We start from the raw sequence: 6,189 nt of genomic DNA, 5'->3' as shown, positions 1-6,189 counted from the left end.
CAGTTCCAGAATGCATAATTGGAACAGACATATTGAGCAACTGGCAGAATCCCCACCCTGCTTCCCTAAACTGTAGCGGAAGGGCTGCTATGATGGGAAAAACCAACTGAAAGCCAGTATAATGACTTCTACCTGGGAAAAGAGTAAACCAAAAGCAATGCCACATTCCTAGATGGATTTGGGAGATTGGTTCCATCACCAAAGACTTGAAGGATACAGGGGCAGTGGTAATTCCACATTTTCCCAAGCAACTCCCTAGCTGGTCTGTGCAGAAAACAGATGGCTCTTGGAGACTGACAGTGGATTATCATAAATTTAATCAGGTAATGATTCCAATTACACCTGCTGTTCCAGATGTGATTTCATTGCTTGAACAAATTAACACATCCCTGATACCTAGTATGTAGCTATTGATCTGGAAAAATGCATTTTTTTCTTGATACCTGTTAATAAAGACCACCAGAAGCAATTTACCTTCAGCTGGAAATATACCTTCACCATCCTAATTTAGAAGTATATCAATGCTCCAGCCTTATGTGATTATTCAGTCCACAGAAACTTGATTGCCTTTCCCTTCCACAAAGTATCACACTGCCCCATTACACTGATGATGCTGATGTGCTAGTAAGCCAAAACCAGCAACTATTCTAGACTTATTGGTAAGAAATTTGCATATCAGAGGTTGGGAAATAAATATAAAAAAATTCAGATGCCTTCCACCTCAATGAAATTTCTAGAAGTCCAGTGTTGTCATCCATGTCAAGATATTCCTATATCTCTTAGGTCCAATGCCTAGTGACCCTCTAGATTTTAGAGGAAACATATTCCTCATTTGAGCATGTTACTCTGGCTCATATACCAAGTGACCCAAAAAGCTGTTTTGAGTAGAGCCCAGAACAAGAACAAGCTCTGTAACATGTCCAGGCTGACATGCAAGCTACTCTGCTACCTGAGCCATATGATCCATCAGATCAATGGTACCTGAAGTATCAGTGACAGATAGGGTCGCTGTTTAGAGCCTTTGGCAGACCCTTATAGATATTTCCCCAAGAGAAATAAAAGGACATCTCCATACAAAGAATTGTACACAAAAAGTCACACCAGTTTTATTTGATATAGTCATAAACATTAAAAAATCCAATGTCCATCAACAGATGAATGAATAAACATATTATGACATATCCGTTCAATGGAACATTACTCAGCTATAAGAAGAATGGATCAATTAACAATTGATCTGTGCAACAATATGAATGAAACTCAAAACAATTATCCTGAGTAACAGAAGCCAGACACAAAAAAAGTTTATGGTGTCTGATTTCATTTAAATACAATTATGGAAAATGCAAACTAAGCTAAAGTGAAAGAAAACAAATCAGTGGTTGCCTGGGGGGGAGGGGGCAGAGCAATGCTGAGTGGGCAAGATGAAAGTTTTGAAGATGACAGATATATTAGTTATTACTGTGGTAGTGGTTTCATGCATGTATATATATGTCAAAACTTAATCAACTTGCACACTTTCAATATGTGAAATTCATTTAATGTCAACTATATATCAATCAAATTAAAAATATTTAAATATAAGAAAATAATTGCATGGGGAAAATGCCTCTCTGTTTCCCATTCAAAATAATACTGTAAATTAAATGTCCTCTTATTATAATTTGTTATGAGATATTTTGTTTTCATTTTATTTTTATCCTCTTATTAAGTGTATACAGTATTATATAAATTTGAAATGACCATATTACATTTGGATTTGATCTGGGAGAATTGGCTGGTAAAACTCTCCAGTGTTTTATTTGTGGCAAACTTTAAAAATATTATTTAATTTATTAATAGATTAGATTTATCCAGACATTCTATTTCTTCCTGAAATTATTTTTTTAATTTACATTTTTCCAAAATTTTTTCCATTTTATCTCAGAGTTTAAGTTTGCCATCACAATATTTTTATCTTTAATCTCTCCTATATCTGTAATTATGTCTCCTTTTTCTGACACAATATTGTTATTGTGTTTCTTTCTTTTTTATTCTCACTTTATTTTTTCTTCTTTCTTATTACAATCAACTTTTGACTTTCTTACAATCAACTTTTGGCTTTGTTGATTGACCTTTTATTACTAATGCTTCCTGAATCTGTGTATATGTCTTCATTCCAGTTCCAGAAAATTCCCTGCCAGTAGCTCTTTAAATGATTCCTCTTCTCCATTCTGTCTCTATATTATTATGTATCTTATCTCCTTGCTCTCTGAGAGGCAGTCTAAGTAATTTATTTAGACATATGTTCCAGGTCATTAATTTTCTCTTCAGCTATGTATAACAAACTATTAAAGACATCTATTAAGATTTTTATTTCAGTAGTGTGATGGAGGAAAATCTTTTCCTCTACCCTCCTAGGTTCTGTGGCTGATTTAAGAATTACAGTGACATTGGGGTACCTCGGTGGCTCAGTTGGTTGAGGGGTAGACTCCTGACTTTGGCTCAGGTCATGATCTCAGGGTCCAGGGATGGAGCCCCACTTCGGGGTCTGCACTCATTGGGGAGTCTGTTCAAGGATTCTCTCTCTCTCCCTCTCCCTATACCCTCCCCCTGCTTGCATGCTCTCACTCTCTCTCTCTAAAAAATAAACAAACCTTCAAAAAAATTACATTGACATAAAAGAGATTAACAGGGAAAAAACATTTTAGTTATATATGTGTGCATGGGAGTTTCATAAAAACATGAGACTCAAGAAGGCAGCCAGATGATTGAGACTTATATACCATCCTGAGCTAAGGAAGTGGGAGAGGGGTTTCAGGCTTCTGCAGACGGGGAAGCAAAGTATGGGAAGGAGAGAGGAAGAAATAGATGGTAAATCAAGGTTGCCATGTTATGCAGTTAACTGCATAACTACTCTGGGAGTAGCTCTCTTCCTGGTACAGGTACATTTACTAATGGAAATTTCATTTTTAAGTGTAAATTTTCTCTACAAAAGGGGGAAATTAAACTTTATTTTAGGCTTTTTTTTTTTCATTTAGCTCAAATAGTCCATATGCCAAAGTGACATATTTTGGGGTAGCATGTTCTGAACTCCTCCAGCTTTTTTCATTTATGGAAATTTCTCTTTGGCTATTTTTTAAAATTTATATGGCCCTATTTGATCATCTGTCATTGTTAGGTCATATTTACGCTTCATTTCATACACAGATAAGTATCAGTTAATTTGCATTTCTACAGTCCTGGTGGTCTAAATCTGATCTATTTGTTATTTCTTCTGATTCTCACTCAGGGTGTCTTGCTTTTCCTTATACTTGATGACTTTGGGATTCATATTCAGTCTATATTAAATATGAGGTAATTTGGGGGAACTTAAAATGATAATATTTTCTTCCAAAAGGATTTGCATTTATGTCTTCCAGAAGCTAGGAAAATCCACTGGCCTGGAACCTCCTCAAGCTCCCCTCAAGGACTGTGGCTAAGACAGGACTCAGGGGTTGCATTCTACCACCTTCTGGTGGAACAAGTCTCAGAACCTGGATTACAGTCCTGCTGAGGACATCTATCTTTAGGGCCACCCTGCCCACACTCCCATTCTGCTTTCATCTCAGTTTGTTTTCTGTTCTCTCTAATTTGAGGAGAGGGACATGATGGTGTACTTTGAACTCATCACCTACTTCTCCTCTGATGACCCGATCAGTTCACCAAAAAGAGTTTCCATTCAGGATCCAGTTGTTCTGCAGTGGGAGGGCCTATTAGAGCACTTAGTATCATGTATGGTCAGGTGTGAAACTTAAATCTATGTGTCTTTGACTTGTAGTTCAATGTTATTTTTATTTTTGCATGCCATGAAAGCAAATGTTGGCAACTATTAAAACTATCATCCTCCTTCTCAGTATCCTGATCATCAAAATATGACCATCCACATAACCCACAGACAGAAAGGAGCTGTTATAGACTGATTTGTGTCTCCTCAGAATTCATACAGTGAAGTCTTAACCCCAGTACACCTCATAATATGACTGTGTTTAGAAATAAAGTCTTGTTCTAAAATTCACCAGTCAGGAAACGACAGATGTTGGCGGGGATGCGGAGAAAGGGGAACCCTCCTACACTGTTGGTGGGAATGCAAGCTGGTGCAACCACTCTGGAAAACAGTATGGAGGTTCCTCAAACAGTTGAGAATAGACCTACCTTATGATCCAGCAATTGCACTACTGGGTATTTACTCCAAAGAGACAAATATGTAGGGATCCAAAGGGGTACCTGCACCCCGATGTTTATAGCAGCAATGTCCACAATAGCCAAATTATGGAAAGAGCCAAGATGTCCATGGACAGATGAATGGATAAAGAAGATGTGGCATATATATACAATGGAATATTATGCAGCCATCGAAAGGAATGAGATCTTTCCATTTACAACGACGTGGATGGAACTGGAGGGTGTTATGCTGAGCGAAATAAGCCAATCAGAGAAAGACATATATCATATGACCTCACTGATGTGAGGAATTCTTAATCTCAGGAAACAAACTGAGGGTTGCTGGAGTGGTGGGGGGTGGGAGGGATGGGGTGGCTGGGTGATAGACCTTGGGGAGGGTATATGCTATGGTGAGCGCTGTGAATTGTGCAAGACTGTTGAATCACAGATCTGTACTTCTGAAACAAATAATGCAATATATGTTAAGAAAAAAAAAAGAAGACAGCAGGAGGGGAAGAATGAAGGGGGGAAATCGGAGGGGGAGATGAATCATGAGAGACGATGGACGCTGAAAAACAAACTGAGGGTTCTAGAGGGGAGAGAGGTGGGAGGATGGGTTAACATGGGGATGGGTATTAAAGAGGGCACGTTCTGCATGGAGCACTGGGTGTTATACACAAACAATGAATCATGGAACACTACATCAAAAACTAATGATGTAATGTATGGTGATTAACATAACAATAAAAAATTAAAAAAAAATAAAGCCTTGTAGTGGCTAATTTTGCATATCAAGTTGGCAAGCCCATGTTAAACATTATGTCTGGGTGTGTCTGTGAGGGTGTTTCTGGAAGAGATTAGTATTTGAATCACTGGACTCAGTAGATTGCCTTTCCAAATGGAGGTGGTCATCCTCCAATCCACTGAGGGTCTGAATAGTACAAGACGTGAAAGAGGAAGGAATTCACCTTTTTTTTTTCCTGCCTAAAAAATTGAGCTGGGAAATGTCCACAGTAGCCAAACTGTGGAAAGAGCCAAGATGTCCATCGACAGATGAATGGATAAAGAAGATTTGGTATATATACACAATGGAATGTTATGCAGCCATCAAAAGGAATGAGATCTTGCCATTTGCAATGACGTGGATGGAACTGGAGGGTGTTATGCTGAGTGAAATAAGTCAATCAGAGAAAGACATGTATCATATGACCTCACTGATATGAGGAATTCTTAATCTCAGGAAACAAACTGAGGGTTGCTGGAGTGGTGGGGGGTGGGAGGGATTGGGTGGCTGGGTGATAGACATTGGGGAGGGTATGTGCTATGGTGAGCACTGTGAATTGTACAAGACTGATGAATCACGGATCTGTACTTCTGAAACAAATAATGCCATATATGTTAAGAAAAAAAGAAGAAGATAGCAGGAGGGGAAGAATGAAGAAGTAAGTCGGAGGGGGAGATGAACCATGAGAGACGATGGACTCTGAAAAACAAACTGAGGGTTCTAGAGGGGAGGGGGTGGGGGATGGGTTGGCCTGGTAATGGGTATTAAAGAGGGCACATTCTGCGTGGAGCACTGGGTGTTATGCACAAACAATGAATCATGGAACACTACCTCAAAAACTAATGATGTAATGTATGGTGATTAATATAACAATAAAAAATTATTAAAAAAAAATAAAGAGTAGAAAAAATTGAGCTGGGACATCTCATCTTCTCCAGCCTTTAGACTGGGATTTACATAATAAACCCCCGTTTCTCAGGCCATTAGACTTGGACTGAATGATACCACTGGCTTTCCTGGGTATCTAGCTTGCCAATGGCAGACCGTGGAACTTCTCAGCCTCACTGGCATGAGCCAGTTCCTCATAATGAATCTACATCTGCGTGTGTGTGTGTGTGTGTGTGTGTGTGTGTGTGTGTGTGTGTGTACGCACATATATACTGGTTCTGTTTCTCTGGAGAACCCTGACTAGAGAAATTTAAAGTGGTGATTAAAGTTAAGTG

This window comes from Callorhinus ursinus, unplaced genomic scaffold, assembly GCF_003265705.2.
Source record: "Callorhinus ursinus isolate GAN/ISIS: 27379988/994484 unplaced genomic scaffold, GSC_fseal_2.0 scaffold19, whole genome shotgun sequence".
NCBI classification, from domain to species: domain Eukaryota; kingdom Metazoa; phylum Chordata; class Mammalia; order Carnivora; family Otariidae; genus Callorhinus; species Callorhinus ursinus.
Note: the sequence above shows the minus strand (reverse complement) of the source record.